Here is a 14,502-nt window from a genome sequence, read left to right as displayed (position 1 = left end):
TAGAATATAAAATTATGTGTTGTGAGTAAAATGCATTAGTTAAATTGAACTTTCAATTTGTTTGTTGTCTCTTTCCTTTTCTTTAACATTCTCTTTTCCCATATTCTTTTATGATATTGGTTTGAAATTCTGCAAAACACAAAGTGTTTATTTAATTTGGAGATCAAGCATTCTAAAGTCAACAGAACACTACTCTTGTTTTTAAACTATATTTAATGTTTACTTGAAGAAATTGAGTTTTAAAAGTTTGAACTAATTCTAAAGTGTTGCTGAAATTTGAAAACAGGACTTCCTATTTATGAGAGAGAAGCTTTGACCACTAAACAACAGCACCTACTTATCTTACAAACTATGAATAGCTGACTTTGTGGAGATGACTTGTCCTCACTGCCTTCAGTGCAGTCTTGTTTATCTGTGGTGAAATGTTGAACAGAAAAGCATTCCCCACCACTTAAGAAGAATACCTACATTTTAGTTAAAAAGTACTTAGAAAAGTGGATTACATTTTTGTGTGGTTTACACATAATAATTGTAGAGGAATACATCAATTGCCTTCAACTCTAGGGTTTTAGTTCATATATACCTTCCTATTTGATTTACTCTTCCTTTTACATTCAAAGTATTGCTTCTGTTACCATGAAAATTCTCTGAATTTTGTTTAATATTAAGATGAACTGTCTATTAGTAAGATGACTCAGATTTTTCATTTTTAAATTGTGTAAGAGAACATGTCAGGAAACTGATCTGTAATTTAACAATTAAAGTATGAAGGTGCTGCTGAGATTTGAAGTCAGGATCTCCTATTTACTAGACAGGCGCTTTAACCAGCTAAGCCACAGCACCTGCATGACAAAGTTCTATGAAATAGTTAGCTGAATGGAGTGAAATAGAAATCAGTTTTGTTTTTTTAATTTTCTTTTCTAAGTTCACACAACTCGGTTCTGAAACACTGTAGGTGAGAACACCAAATTTATTTAAAAATACTTCCATAAGAGGTGGCTTACCGTTCTTCTAATATATTGAATTATGTCTTGTGAGTGAAATGCATTAGTTAAATTCAACTCTAAATTGAATTTTCATCTCTTTCCTGGTCGTTGTAATTCTCATTTCCCTTATTCATGCATGGTATTGCTTTGAAATTCTGAAAAATACCAAGTGCTTATTTCATTATGAGATGAAGCATTCTAAAGTGAATAGGAGTCTACTCTTGTTTTTAAACTGTATTTAACATTTTCTTGAAGAAATTAAATTCTATAAGTTTGGAGCAAATTTGAGGTACTGCTGAGATTTGAACTCAGGATTTCCTGTTTAAGAGACAGGGACTTTAACCACTAAGCCACAGCACCTCTTTGACCTACAGCAATTAAATAATTCACTTAGTTGCCATTATTGGTTCTCAATGCCTTCTGTGCAGTCTTCTTTATCTGTGTTATTACGTTAGACATAAAAGAATTCCCCATCACTTAAGAAGAATACCTAAGTCTTTGTTAAAAAGTACTCATAAAAGTAGATTACATTTTTGAGTGTTTCACAAATTATTATTGTAGAGGATTGCATCACTTTTCCTCTTCAACTCCATGGTTTTATTTCCTATTTATCTTCCTCTTTGATATACCCTTCATTTTACATTCACAGTCTAGCTTCTGTCATCTTGAAAATACTCAGAATTTTATTTAGTATTAAGATGAATTATTCAATAGTAAGCTAATTCTAATTTTTCATTTTGAAATTATATCAAAGGTTCATCTAATGAAAATAATCTGTTATTTAACTATAAAAAAAAGAGAAAGGTGCTGCTAAGAGTTGAAGTTAGGATCTCCTGTTTTCCATAAAGACACTTTAACCAGCTAGGCCACAGAACCTGCATGTCAAACTTTACTGGATCTGATAACAGAATGGAGTGCAATAGAAATCTTGTTTTTCAATTTTCTTTTCTAAGTTGATACAACTCTGTTGTCAAACACTATAGGTTAGAAGACCAAATTTATTTTAGAATACTTCCTTAATGAGTGACTTACCCTACCTATAGAATATAAAATTATGTGTTGTGAGTAAAATGCATTAGTTAAATTGAACTTTCAATTTGTTTGTCGTCTCTTTCCTTTTCTTTAACATTCTCTTTTCCCCTATTCTTTTATGGTATTGCTTTGAAATTCTGCAAAACACAAAGTGTTTATTTCATTTGGAGATCAAGCATTCTAAAGTCAAAAGAACACTACTCTTGTTTTTAAACTATATTTAATGTGTACTTGAAGAAATTGAGTTTTAAAAGTTTGAACTAATTCTAAAGTGTTGTTGAAATTTGAAAACAGGACTTCCTATTTATGAGAGAGAAGCTTTGACCACTAAACAACAGCACCTACTTATCTTACAAACTATGAATAGCTGACTTTGTGGAGATGACTTGTCCTCACTGCCTTCAGTGCAGTCTTGTTTATCTGTGGTGAAATGTTGAACAGAAAAGCATTCCCCACCACTTAAGAAGAATACCTACATTTTAGTTAAAAAGTACTTAGAAAAGTGGATTACATTTTTGTGTGGTTTACACATAATAATTGTAGAGGAATACATCAATTGCCTTCAACTCTAGGGTTTTAGTTCATATATACCTTCCTATTTGATTTACTCTTCCTTTTACATTCAAAGTATTGCTTCTGTTACCATGAAAATTCTCTGAATTTTGTTTAATATTAAGATGAACTGTCTATTAGTAAGATGACTCAGATTTTTCATTTTTAAATTGTGTAAGAGAACATGTCAGGAAACTGATCTGTAATTTAACAATTAAAGTATGAAGGTGCTGCTGAGATTTGAACTCTGGATCTCCTATTTACTCGACAGGCGCTTTAACCAGCTAAGCCACAGCACCTGCATGACAAAGTTCTATGAAATAGTTAGCTGAATGGAGTGAAATAGAAATCAGTTTTGTTTTTTTAATTTTCTTTTCTAAGTTCACACAACTCGGTTCTGAAACACTGTAGGTGAGAACACCAAATTTATTTTAAAATACTTCCATAAGAGGTGGCTTACCGTTCTTCTAATATATTGAATTATGTCTTGTGAGTGAAATGCATTAGTTAAATTCAACTCTAAATTGAATTTTCATCTCTTTCCTGGTCGTTGTAATTCTCATTTCCCTTATTCATGCATGGTATTGCTTTGAAATTCTGAAAAATACCAAGTGCTTATTTCATTATGAGATGAAGCATTCTAAAGTGAATAGGAGTCTATTCTTGTTTTTAAACTGTATTTAACATTTTCTTGAAGAAATTAAATTCTATAAGTTTGAAGCAAATTTGAGGTACTGCTGAGATTTGAACTCAGAATTTCCTGTTTAAGAGACAGGGACTTTAACCACTAAGCCACAGCACCTCTTTGACCTACAGCAACTAAATAATTCACTTAGTTGCCATTATTGGTTCTCAATGCCTTCTGTGCAGTCTTCTTTATCTGTGTTATTACGTTAGACATAAAAGAATTCCCCATCACTTAAGAAGAATACCTAAGTCTTTGTTAAAAAGTACTCATAAAAGTAGATTACATTTTTGAGTGTTTCACAAATTATTATTGTAGAGGATTGCATCACTTTTCCTCTTCAACTCCATGGTTTTATTTCCTATTTATCTTCCTCTTTGATATACCCTTCATTTTACATTCACAGTCTAGCTTCTGTCATCTTGAAAATACTCAGAATTTTATTTAGTATTAAGATGAATTATTCAATAGTAAGCTAATTCTAATTTTTCATTTTGAAATTATATCAAAGGTTCATCTAATGAAAATAATCTGTTATTTAACTATAAAAAAAAGAGAAAGGTGCTGCTAAGAGTTGAAGTTAGGATCTCCTGTTTTCCATAAAGACACTTTAACCAGCTAGGCCACAGAACCTGCATGTCAAACTTTACTGGATCTGATAACAGAATGGAGTGCAATAGAAATCTTGTTTTTCAATTTTCTTTTCTAAGTTGATACAACTCTGTTGTCAAACACTATAGGTTAGAAGACCAAATTTATTTTAGAATACTTCCTTAATGAGTGACTTACCCTACCTATAGAATATAAAATTATGTGTTGTGAGTAAAATGCATTAGTTAAATTGAACTTTCAATTTGTTTGTCGTCTCTTTCCTTTTCTTTAACATTCTCTTTTCCCCTATTCTTTTATGGTATTGCTTTGAAATTCTGCAAAACACAAAGTGTTTATTTCATTTGGAGATCAAGCATTCTAAAGTCAAAAGAACACTACTCTTGTTTTTAAACTATATTTAATGTGTACTTGAAGAAATTGAGTTTTAAAAGTTTGAACTAATTCTAAAGTGTTGCTGAAATTTGAAAACAGGACTTCCTATTTATAAGAGAGAAGCTTTGACCACTAAACAACAGCACCTACTTATCTTACAAACTATGAATAGCTGACTTTGTGGAGATGACTTGTCCTCACTGCCTTCAGTGCAGTCTTGTTTATCTGTGGTGAAATGTTGAACAGAAAAGCATTCCCCACCACTTAAGAAGAATACCTACATTTTAGTTAAAAAGTACTTAGAAAAGTGGATTACATTTTTGTGTGGTTTACACATAATAATTGTAGAGGAATACATCAATTGCCTTCAACTCTAGGGTTTTAGTTCATATATACCTTCCTATTTGATTTACTCTTCCTTTTACATTCAAAGTATTGCTTCTGTTACCATGAAAATTCTCTGAATTTTGTTTAATATTAAGATGAACTGTCTATTAGTAAGATGACTCAGATTTTTCATTTTTAAATTGTGTAAGTGAACATGTCAGGAAACTGATCTGTAATTTAACAATTAAAATATGAAGATGCTGCTGAGATTTGAACTCAGGATCTCCTGTTTACTAGACAGGCGCTTTAACCAGCTAAGCCACAGCACCTGCATGACAAAGTTCTATGAAATAGTTAGCTGAATGGAGTGAAATAGAAATCAGTTTTGTTTTTTTAGTTTTCTTTTCCAAGTTCACACAACTCTGTTCTTAAACACTGTAGGTGAGAACACCAAATTTATTTAAAAATACTTCCATAAGAGGTGGCTTACCGTTCTTCTAGAATATTGAATTATGTCTTGTGAGTGAAATGCATTAGTTAAATTCAACTCTAAATTGAATTTTCATCTCTTTCCTGGTCGTTGTAATTCTCATTTCCCTTATTCATGCATTGTATTGCTTTGAAATTCTGCAAATACCAAGTGCTTATTTCATTATGAGATGAAGCATTCTAAAGTGAATAGGAGTCTACTCTTGTTTTTAAACTGTATTTAACATTTTCTTGAAGAAATTAAATTCTATAAGTTTGGAGCAAATTTGAGGTACTGCTGAGATTTGAAATCAGGATTTCTTGTTTACGAGACAGGCGCTTTAACCACTAAGCCACAGCACCTCTTTGCCCTACGGCAATTGAATAATTCACTTAGTTGCTTTTATTGGTTCTCAATGCCTTCTGTGCAGTCTTCTTTATCTGTGTTATTACGTTAGACATAAAAGAATTCCCCATCACTTAAGAAGAATACCTAAGTCTTTGTTAAAAAGTACTCATAAAAGTAGATTACATTTTTGAGTGTTTCACAAATTATTATTGTAGAGGATTGCATCACTTTTCCTCTTCAACTCCATGGTTTTATTTCCTATTTATCTTCCTCTTTGATATACCCTTCATTTTACATTCACAGTCTAGCTTCTGTCATCTTGAAAATACTCTGAATTGTATTTAGTATTAAGATGAATTGTTCAATAGTAAGCTAATTCTAATTTTTCATTTTGAAATTATATCAAAGGTTCATCTAATGAAAATAATCTGTTATTTAACTATGAAAAGAAAAAAGGTGCTGCTAAGAGTTGAAGTTAGGATCTCCTGTTTTCCATAAAGACACTTTAACTACCTAGGCCACAGAACCTGCATGACAAACTTTACTGGATCTGATAACAGAATGGAGTGCAATAGAAATCTCGTTTTTCAATTTTCTTTTCTAAGTTGATACAACTCTGTTGTCAAACACTATAGGTGAGAAGACCTCATTTATTTTAAAATACTTCCTTAATGAGTGACTTACCCTACCTATAGAATATTGAATTATGTGTTGTGAGTAAAATGCATTAGTTAAATTGAACTTTCAATTTGTTTGTCGTCTCTTTCCTTTTCTTTAACATTCTCTTTTCCCCTATTCATTTATGGTATTGCTTTGAAATTCTGCAAAACACAAAGTGTTTATTTCATTTGGTGATCAAGCATTCTAAAGTCAACAGAACACTACTCTTGTTTTTAAACTATATTTAATGTTTACTTGAAGAAATTGAGTTTTAAAAGTTTGAACTAATTCTAAAGTGTTGCTGAAATTTGAAAACAGGACTTCCTATTTATGAGAGAGAAGCTTTGACCACTAAACAACAGCACCTACTTATCTTACAAAATATGAATAGCTGACTTTGTGGAGATGACTTGTCCTCACTGCCTTCAGTGCAGTCTTGTTTATCTGTGGTGAAATGTTGAACAGAAAAGCATTCCCCACCACTTAAGAAGAATACCTACATTTTAGTTAAAAAGTGCTTGGAAAAGTGGATTAAATTTTTGAGTGGTTTACACATAATAATTGTAGAGGAATACATCAATTGCCTTCAACTCTAGGGTTTTAGTTCATATATACCTTCCTATTTGATTTACTCTTCCTTTTACATTCAAAGTATTGCTTCTGTTACCATGAAAATTCTCTGAATTTTGTTTAATATTAAGATGAACTGTCTATTAGTAAGATGACTCAGATTTTTCATTTTTAAATTGTGTTAGAGAACATGTCAGGAAACTGATCTGTAATTTAACAATTAAAATATGAAGGTGCTGCTGAGATTTGAACTCAGGATCTCCTGTTTACTAGACAGGCGCTTTAACCAGCTAAGCCACAGCACCTGTGTGACAAAGTTTATTGAAATAGTTAGCTGAATGGAGTGAAATAGAAATCAGTTTTGTTTTTTTAATTTTCTTTTCTAAGTTCACACAACTCGGTTCTGGAACACTGTAGGTGAGAACACCAAATTTATTTAAAAATACTTCCATAAGAGGTGGCTTACCGTTCTTCTAATATATTGAATTATGTCTTGTGAGTGAAATGCATTAGTTAAATTCAACTCTAAATTGAATTTTCATCTCTTTCCTGGTCGTTGTGATTCTCATTTCCCTTATTCATGCATGGTATTGCTTTGAAACTCTGCAAAATACCAAGTGCTTATTTCATTATGAGATGAAGCATTCTAAAGTGAATAGGAGTCTACTCTTGTTTTTAAACTGTATTTAACATTTTCTTGAAGAAATTAAATTCTATAAGTTTGGACCAAATTTGAGGTACTGCTGAGATTTGAACTCAGGATTTCTTGTTTACAAGACAGGCGCTTTAACCACTAAGCCACAGCACCTCTTTGTCCTAAGGCGATTGAATAATTCACTTAGTTGCATTATTGGTTCTCAATGCCTTCTGTGGAGTCTTCTTTTTCTGTGTTATTACTTTAGACATAAAATAATTCCCCATCACTTAAGAAGAATACCTAAGTCTTTGTTAAAATGTACTCATAAAAGTAGATTACATTTTTGAGTGTTTCACAAATTATTATTGTAGAGGATTGCATCACTTTTCCTCTTCAACTCCATGGTTTGATTTCCTATTTATCTTCCTCTTTGATATACCCTTCATTTTACATTCACAGTCTAGCTTCTGTCATCTTGAAAATACTCTGAATTTTATTTAGTATCAAGATGAATTGTTCAATAGTAAGCTGATTCAAATTTTTCATTTTTAAATTATATCAAAGGTTCATCTAATGAAAATAATCTGTTATTTAACTATGAAAAGAGAAAGGTGCTGCTAAAAGTTGAAGTTATGATCTCCTGTTTTCCATAAAGACACTTTAACCACCTAGGCCACAGAACCTGCATCACAAACTTTACTGGATCTGATAACAGAATGGAGTGCAATAGAAATCTCGTTTTTCAATTTTCTTTTCTAAGTTGATACAACTCTGTTGTCAAACACTATGGGTGAGAAGACCAAATTTATTTTAGAATACTTCCTTAATGAGTGACTTATCCTAGCTATAGAATATAAAATTATGTGTTGTGAGTAAAATGCATTAGTTAAATTGAACTTTCAATTTGTTTGTTGTCTCTTTCCTTTTCTTTAACATTCTCTTTTCCCCTATTCTTTTATGATATTGGTTTGAAATTCTGCAAAACACAAAGTGTTTATTTCATTTGGAGATCAAGCATTCTAAAGTCAACAGAACACTACTCTTGTTTTTAAACTATATTTAATGTTTACTTGAAGAAATTGAGTTTTAAAAGTTTGAACTAATTCTAAAGTGTTGCTGAAATTTGAAAACAGGACTTCCTATTTATGAGAGAGAAGCTTTGACCACTAAACAACAGCACCTACTTATCTTACAAACTATGAATAGCTGACTTTGTGGAGATGACTTGTCCTCACTGCCTTCAGTGCAGACTTGTTTATCTGTGGTGAAATGTTGAACAGAAAAGCATTCCCCACCACTTAAGAAGAATACCTACATTTTAGTTAAAAAGTACTTAGAAAAGTGGATTACATTTTTGTGTGGTTTACACATAATAATTGTAGAGGAATACATCAATTGCCTTCAACTCTAGGGTTTTAGTTCATATATACCTTCCTATTTGATTTACTCTTCCTTTTACATTCAAAGTATTGCTTCTGTTACCATGAAAATTCTCTGAATTTTGTTTAATATTAAGATGAACTGTCTATTAGTAAGATGACTCAGATTTTTCATTTTTAAATTGTGTAAGTGAACATGTCAGGAAACTGATCTGTAATTTAACAATTAAAATATGAAGGTGCTGCTGAGATTTGAACTCAGGACCTCCTGTTTACTAAACAGGCGCTTTAACCAGCTAAGCCACAGCACCTGCATGACAAAGTTCTATGAAATAGTTAGCTGAATGGAGTGAAATAGAAATCAGTTTTGTTTTTTTAATTTTCTTTTCTAAGTTCACACAACTCGGTTCTGAAACACTGTAGGTGAGAACACCAAATTTATTTAAAAATACTTCCATAAGAGGTGGCTTACCGTTCTTCTAATATATTGAATTATGTCTTGTGAGTGAAATGCATTAGTTAAATTGAACTCTAAATTGAATTTTCATCTCTTTCCTGGTCGTTGTAATTCTCATTTCCCTTATTCATGCATGGTATTGCTTTGAAATTCTGAAAAATACCAAGTGCTTATTTCATTATGGGATGAAGCATTCTAAAGTGAATAGGAGTCTACTCTTGTTTTTAAACTGTATTTAACATTTTCTTGAAGAAATTAAATTCTATAAGTGTGGAGCAAATTTGAGGTACTGCTGAGATTTGAACTCAGGATTTCCTGTTTAAGAGACAGGGACTTTAACCACTAAGCCACAGCACCTCTTTGCCCTACAGCAATTAAATAATTCACTTAGTTGCCATTATTGGTTCTCAATGCCTTCTGTGCAGTCTTCTTTATCTGTGTTATTACGTTAGACATAAAAGAATTCCCCATCACTTAAGAAGAATACCTAAGTCTTTGTTAAAAAGTACTCATAAAAGTAGATTACATTTTTGAGTGTTTCACAAATTATTATTGTAGAGGATTGCATCACTTTTCCTCTTCCACTCCATGGTTTTATTTCCTATTTATCTTCCTCTTTGATATACCCTTCATTTTACATTCACAGTCTAGCTTCTGTCATCTTGAAAATACTCAGAATTTTATTTAGTATTAAGATGAATTATTCAATAGTAAGCTAATTATAATTTTTCATTTTGAAATTATATCAAAGGTTCATCTAATGAAAATAATCTGTTATTTAACTATAAAAAAAAGAGAAAGGTGCTGCTAAGAGTTGAAGTTAGGATCTCCTGTTTTCCATAAAGACACTTTAACCAGCTAGGCCACAGAACCTGCATGTCAAACTTTACTGGATCTGATAACAGAATGGAGTGCAATAGAAATCTTGTTTTTCAATTTTCTTTTCTAAGTTGATACAACTCTGTTGTCAAACACTATAGGTTAGAAGACCAAATTTATTTTAGAATACTTCCTTAATGAGTGACTTACCCTACCTATAGAATATAAAATTATGTGTTGTGAGTAAAATGCATTAGTTAAATTGAACTTTCAATTTGTTTGTCGTCTCTTTCCTTTTCTTTAACATTCTCTTTTCCCCTATTCTTTTATGGTATTGCTTTGAAATTCTGCAAAACACAAAGTGTTTATTTCATTTGGAGATCAAGCATTCTAAAGTCAAAAGAACACTACTCTTGTTTTTAAACTATATTTAATGTGTACTTGAAGAAATTGAGTTTTAAAAGTTTGAACTAATTCTAAAGTGTTGCTGAAATTTGAAAACAGGACTTCCTATTTATGAGAGAGAAGCTTTGACCACTAAACAACAGCACCTACTTATCTTACAAACTATGAATAGCTGACTTTGTGGAGATGACTTGTCCTCACTGCCTTCAGTGCAGTCTTGTTTATCTGTGGTGAAATGTTGAACAGAAAAGCATTCCCCACCACTTAAGAAGAATACCTACATTTTAGTTAAAAAGTACTTAGAAAAGTGGATTACATTTTTGTGTGGTTTACACATAATAATTGTAGAGGAATACATCAATTGCCTTCAACTCTAGGGTTTTAGTTCATATATACCTTCCTATTTGATTTACTCTTCCTTTTACAAAGTATTGCTTCTGTTACCATGAAAATTCTCTGAATTTTGTTTAATATTAAGATGAACTGTCTATTAGTAAGATGACTCAGATTTTTCATTTTTAAATTGTGTTAGAGAACATGTCAGGAAACTGATCTGTAATTTAACAATTAAAATATGAAGGTGCTGCTGAGATTTGAACTCAGGATCTCCTGTTTACTAGACAGGCGCTTTAACCAGCTAAGCCACAGCACCTGTGTGACAAAGTTTATTGAAATAGTTAGCTGAATGGAGTGAAATAGAAATCAGTTTTGTTTTTTTAATTTTCTTTTCTAAGTTCACACAACTCGGTTCTGGAACACTGTAGGTGAGAACACCAAATTTATTTAAAAATACTTCCATAAGAGGTGGCTTACCGTTCTTCTAATATATTGAATTATGTCTTGTGAGTGAAATGCATTAGTTAAATTCAACTCTAAATTGAATTTTCATCTCTTTCCTGGTCGTTGTGATTCTCATTTCCCTTATTCATGCATGGTATTGCTTTGAAATTCTGCAAAATACCAAGTGCTTATTTCATTATGAGATGAAGCATTCTAAAGTGAATAGGAGTCTACTCTTGTTTTTAAACTGTATTTAACATTTTCTTGAAGAAATTAAATTCTATAAGTTTGGACCAAATTTGAGGTACTGCTGAGATTTGAACTCAGGATTTCCTGTTTACAAGACAGGCGCTTTAACCACTAAGCCACAGCACCTCTTTGTCCTAAGGCGATTGAATAATTCACTTAGTTGCATTATTGGTTCTCAATGCCTTCTGTGGAGTCTTCTTTTTCTGTGTTATTACTTTAGACATAAAATAATTCCCCATCACTTAAGAAGAATACCTAAGTCTTTGTTAAAATGTACTCATAAAAGTAGATTACATTTTTGAGTGTTTCACAAATTATTATTGTAGAGGATTGCATCACTTTTCCTCTTCAACTCCATGGTTTTATTTCCTATTTATCTTCCTCTTTGATATACCCTTCATTTTACATTCACAGTCTAGCTTCTGTCATCTTGAAAATACTCTGAATTTTATTTAGTATCAAGATGAATTGTTCAATAGTAAGCTGATTCAAATTTTTCATTTTTAAATTACATAAAAGGTTCATCTAATGAAAATAATCTGTTATTTAACTATGAAAAGAGAAAGGTGCTGCTAAGAGTTGAAGTTATGATCTCCTGTTTTCCATAAAGACACTTTAACCACCTAGGCCACAGAACCTGCATCACAAACTTTACTGGATCTGATAACAGAATGGAGTGCAATAGAAATCTCGTTTTTCAATTTTCTTTTCTAAGTTGATACAACTCTGTTGTCAAACACTATGGGTGAGAAGACCACATTTATTTTAGAATACTTCCTTAATGAGTGACTTACCCTAGCTGTAGAATATAAAATTATGTGTTGTGAGTAAAATGCATTAGTTAAATTGAACTTTCAATTTGTTTGTTGTCTCTTTCCTTTTCTTTAACATTCTCTTTTCCCCTATTCTTTTATGATATTGGTTTGAAATTCTGCAAAACACAAAGTGTTTATTTCATTTGGAGATCAAGCATTCTAAAGTCAACAGAACACTACTCCTGTTTTTAAACTATATTTAATGTTTACTTGAAGAAATTGAGTTTTAAAAGTTTGAACTAATTCTAAAATGTTGCTGAAATTTGAAAACAGGACTTCCTATTTATGAGAGAGAAGCTTTGACCACTAAACAACAGCACCTACTTATCTTACAAACTACGAATAGCTGACTTTGTGGAGATGACTTGTCCTCACTGCCTTCAGTGCAGTCTTGTTTATCTGTGGTGAAATGTTGAACAGAAAAGCATTCCCCACCACTTAAGAAGAATACCTACATTTTAGTTAAAAAGTACTTAGAAAAGTGGATTACATTTTTGTGTGGTTTACACATAATAATTGTAGAGGAATACATCAATTGCCTTCAACTCTAGGGTTTTAGTTCCTATATACCTTCCTATTTGATTTACTCTTCCTTTTGCATTCAAAGTATTGCTTCTGTTACCATGAAAATTCTCTGAATTTTGTTTAATATTAAGATGAACTGTCTATTAGTAAGATGACTCAGATTGTTCATTTTTAAATTGTGTAAGAGAACATGTCAGGAAACTGATCTGTAATTTAACAATTTAAGTATGAAGGTGCTGCTGAGATTTGAACTCAGGATCTCCTATTTACTAGACAGTCGCTTTAACCAGCTAAGCCACAGCACCTGCATGACAAAGTTCTATGAAATAGTTAGCTGAATGGAGTGAAATAGAAATCAGTTTTTTTAATTTTCTTTTCTAAGTTCACACAACTCGGTTCTGAAACACTGTAGGTGAGAACACCAAATTTATTTAAAAATACTTCCATAAGAGGTGGCTTACCGTTCTTCTAATATATTGAATTATGTCTTGTGAGTGAAATGCATTAGTTAAATTGAACTCTAAATTGAATTTTCATCTCTTTCCTGGTCGTTGTAATTCTCATTTCCCTTATTCATGCATGGTATTGCTTTGAAATTCTGAAAAATACCAACTGCTTATTTCATTATGAGATGAAGCATTCTAAAGTGAATAGGAGTCTACTCTTGTTTTTAAACTGTATTTAACATTTTCTTGAAGAAATTAAATTCTATAAGTTTGGAGCAAATTTGAGGTACTGCTGAGATTTGAACTCAGGATCTCCTGTTTAAAAGACAGGGACTTTAACCACTAAGCCACAGCACCTCTTTGACCTACAGCAATTAAATAATTCACTTAGTTGCCATTATTGGTTCTCAATGCCTTCTGTGCAGTCTTCTTTATCTGTGTTATTACGTTAGACATAAAAGAATTCCCCATCACTTAAGAAGAATACCTAAGTCTTTGTTAAAAAGTACTCATAAAAGTAGATTACATTTTTGAGTGTTTCACAAATTATTATTGTAGAGGATTGCATCACTTTTCCTCTTCAACTCCATGGTTTGATTTCCTATTAATCTTCCTCTTTGATATACCCTTCATTTTACATTCACAGTCTAGCTTCTGTCATCTTGAAATACTCAGAATTTTATTTAGTATCAAGATGAATTGTTCAATAGTAAGCTGATTCAAATTTTTCATTTTTAAATTATGTCAAAGGTTCATCTAATGAAAAGAATCTGTTATTTAACTATAAAAAAAAGAGAAAGGTGCTGCTAAGAGTTGAAGTTAGGATCTCCTGTTTTCCATGAAGACACTTTAACCAGCTAGGCCACAGAACCTGCATGTCAAACTTTACTGGATCTGATAACAGAATGGAGTGCAATAGAAATCTCGTTTTTCAATTTTCTTTTCTAAGTTGATACAACTCTGTTGTCAAACACTATAGGTGAGAAGACCTCATTTATTTTAAAATACTTCCTTAATGAGTGACTTACCCTACCTATAGAATATTGAATTATGTGTTGTGAGTAAAATGCATTAGTTAAATTGAACTTTCAATTTGTTTGTCGTCTCTTTCCTTTTCTTTAACATTCTCTTTTCCCCTATTCATTTATGGTATTGCTTTGAAATTCTGCAAAACACAAAGTGTTTATTTCATTTGGTGATCAAGCATTCTAAAGTCAACAGAACACTACTCTTGTTTTTAAACTATATTTAATGTTTACTTGAAGAAATTGAGTTTTAAAAGTTTGAACTAATTCTAAAGTGTTGCTGAAATTTGAAAACAGGACTTCCTATTTATGAGAGAGAAGCTTTGACCACTAAACAACAGCACCTACTTAT

At 31.6% G+C, this 14,502-nt stretch overlaps 9 non-coding genes across 9 annotated transcripts; all 9 read right to left on the bottom strand.

The window, feature by feature from the left end:
- Window positions 1-769: 769 nt before the first annotated feature.
- TRNAT-AGU (transfer RNA threonine (anticodon AGU)) lies at window positions 770-843 on the bottom strand. The gene has a single exon. It is a non-coding gene; the product is annotated as a tRNA-Thr (tRNA).
- Window positions 844-4,821: 3,978 nt separating this feature from the next.
- TRNAT-AGU (transfer RNA threonine (anticodon AGU)) lies at window positions 4,822-4,895 on the bottom strand. Its single transcript has one exon. It is a non-coding gene; the product is annotated as a tRNA-Thr (tRNA).
- A 1,949-nt stretch (window positions 4,896-6,844) lies between these two features.
- TRNAT-AGU (transfer RNA threonine (anticodon AGU)) lies at window positions 6,845-6,918 on the bottom strand. Its single transcript has one exon. It is a non-coding gene; the product is annotated as a tRNA-Thr (tRNA).
- A 430-nt stretch (window positions 6,919-7,348) lies between these two features.
- TRNAT-UGU (transfer RNA threonine (anticodon UGU)) lies at window positions 7,349-7,421 on the bottom strand. Its single transcript has one exon. It is a non-coding gene; the product is annotated as a tRNA-Thr (tRNA).
- A 1,445-nt stretch (window positions 7,422-8,866) lies between these two features.
- On the bottom strand, window positions 8,867-8,940 carry TRNAT-AGU (transfer RNA threonine (anticodon AGU)). The gene has a single exon. It is a non-coding gene; the product is annotated as a tRNA-Thr (tRNA).
- A 1,948-nt stretch (window positions 8,941-10,888) lies between these two features.
- On the bottom strand, window positions 10,889-10,962 carry TRNAT-AGU (transfer RNA threonine (anticodon AGU)). Its single transcript has one exon. It is a non-coding gene; the product is annotated as a tRNA-Thr (tRNA).
- A 430-nt stretch (window positions 10,963-11,392) lies between these two features.
- On the bottom strand, window positions 11,393-11,465 carry TRNAT-UGU (transfer RNA threonine (anticodon UGU)). The gene has a single exon. It is a non-coding gene; the product is annotated as a tRNA-Thr (tRNA).
- A 1,445-nt stretch (window positions 11,466-12,910) lies between these two features.
- TRNAT-AGU (transfer RNA threonine (anticodon AGU)) lies at window positions 12,911-12,984 on the bottom strand. The gene has a single exon. It is a non-coding gene; the product is annotated as a tRNA-Thr (tRNA).
- A 425-nt stretch (window positions 12,985-13,409) lies between these two features.
- TRNAK-UUU (transfer RNA lysine (anticodon UUU)) lies at window positions 13,410-13,482 on the bottom strand. Its single transcript has one exon. It is a non-coding gene; the product is annotated as a tRNA-Lys (tRNA).
- Window positions 13,483-14,502: the final 1,020 nt, after the last annotated feature.

The sequence above is a fragment of the Pleurodeles waltl genome, chromosome 12, assembly GCF_031143425.1.
Source record: "Pleurodeles waltl isolate 20211129_DDA chromosome 12, aPleWal1.hap1.20221129, whole genome shotgun sequence".
Taxonomy (NCBI): domain Eukaryota; kingdom Metazoa; phylum Chordata; class Amphibia; order Caudata; family Salamandridae; genus Pleurodeles; species Pleurodeles waltl.
This window is presented reverse-complemented; position numbering and strand designations above follow the sequence as displayed.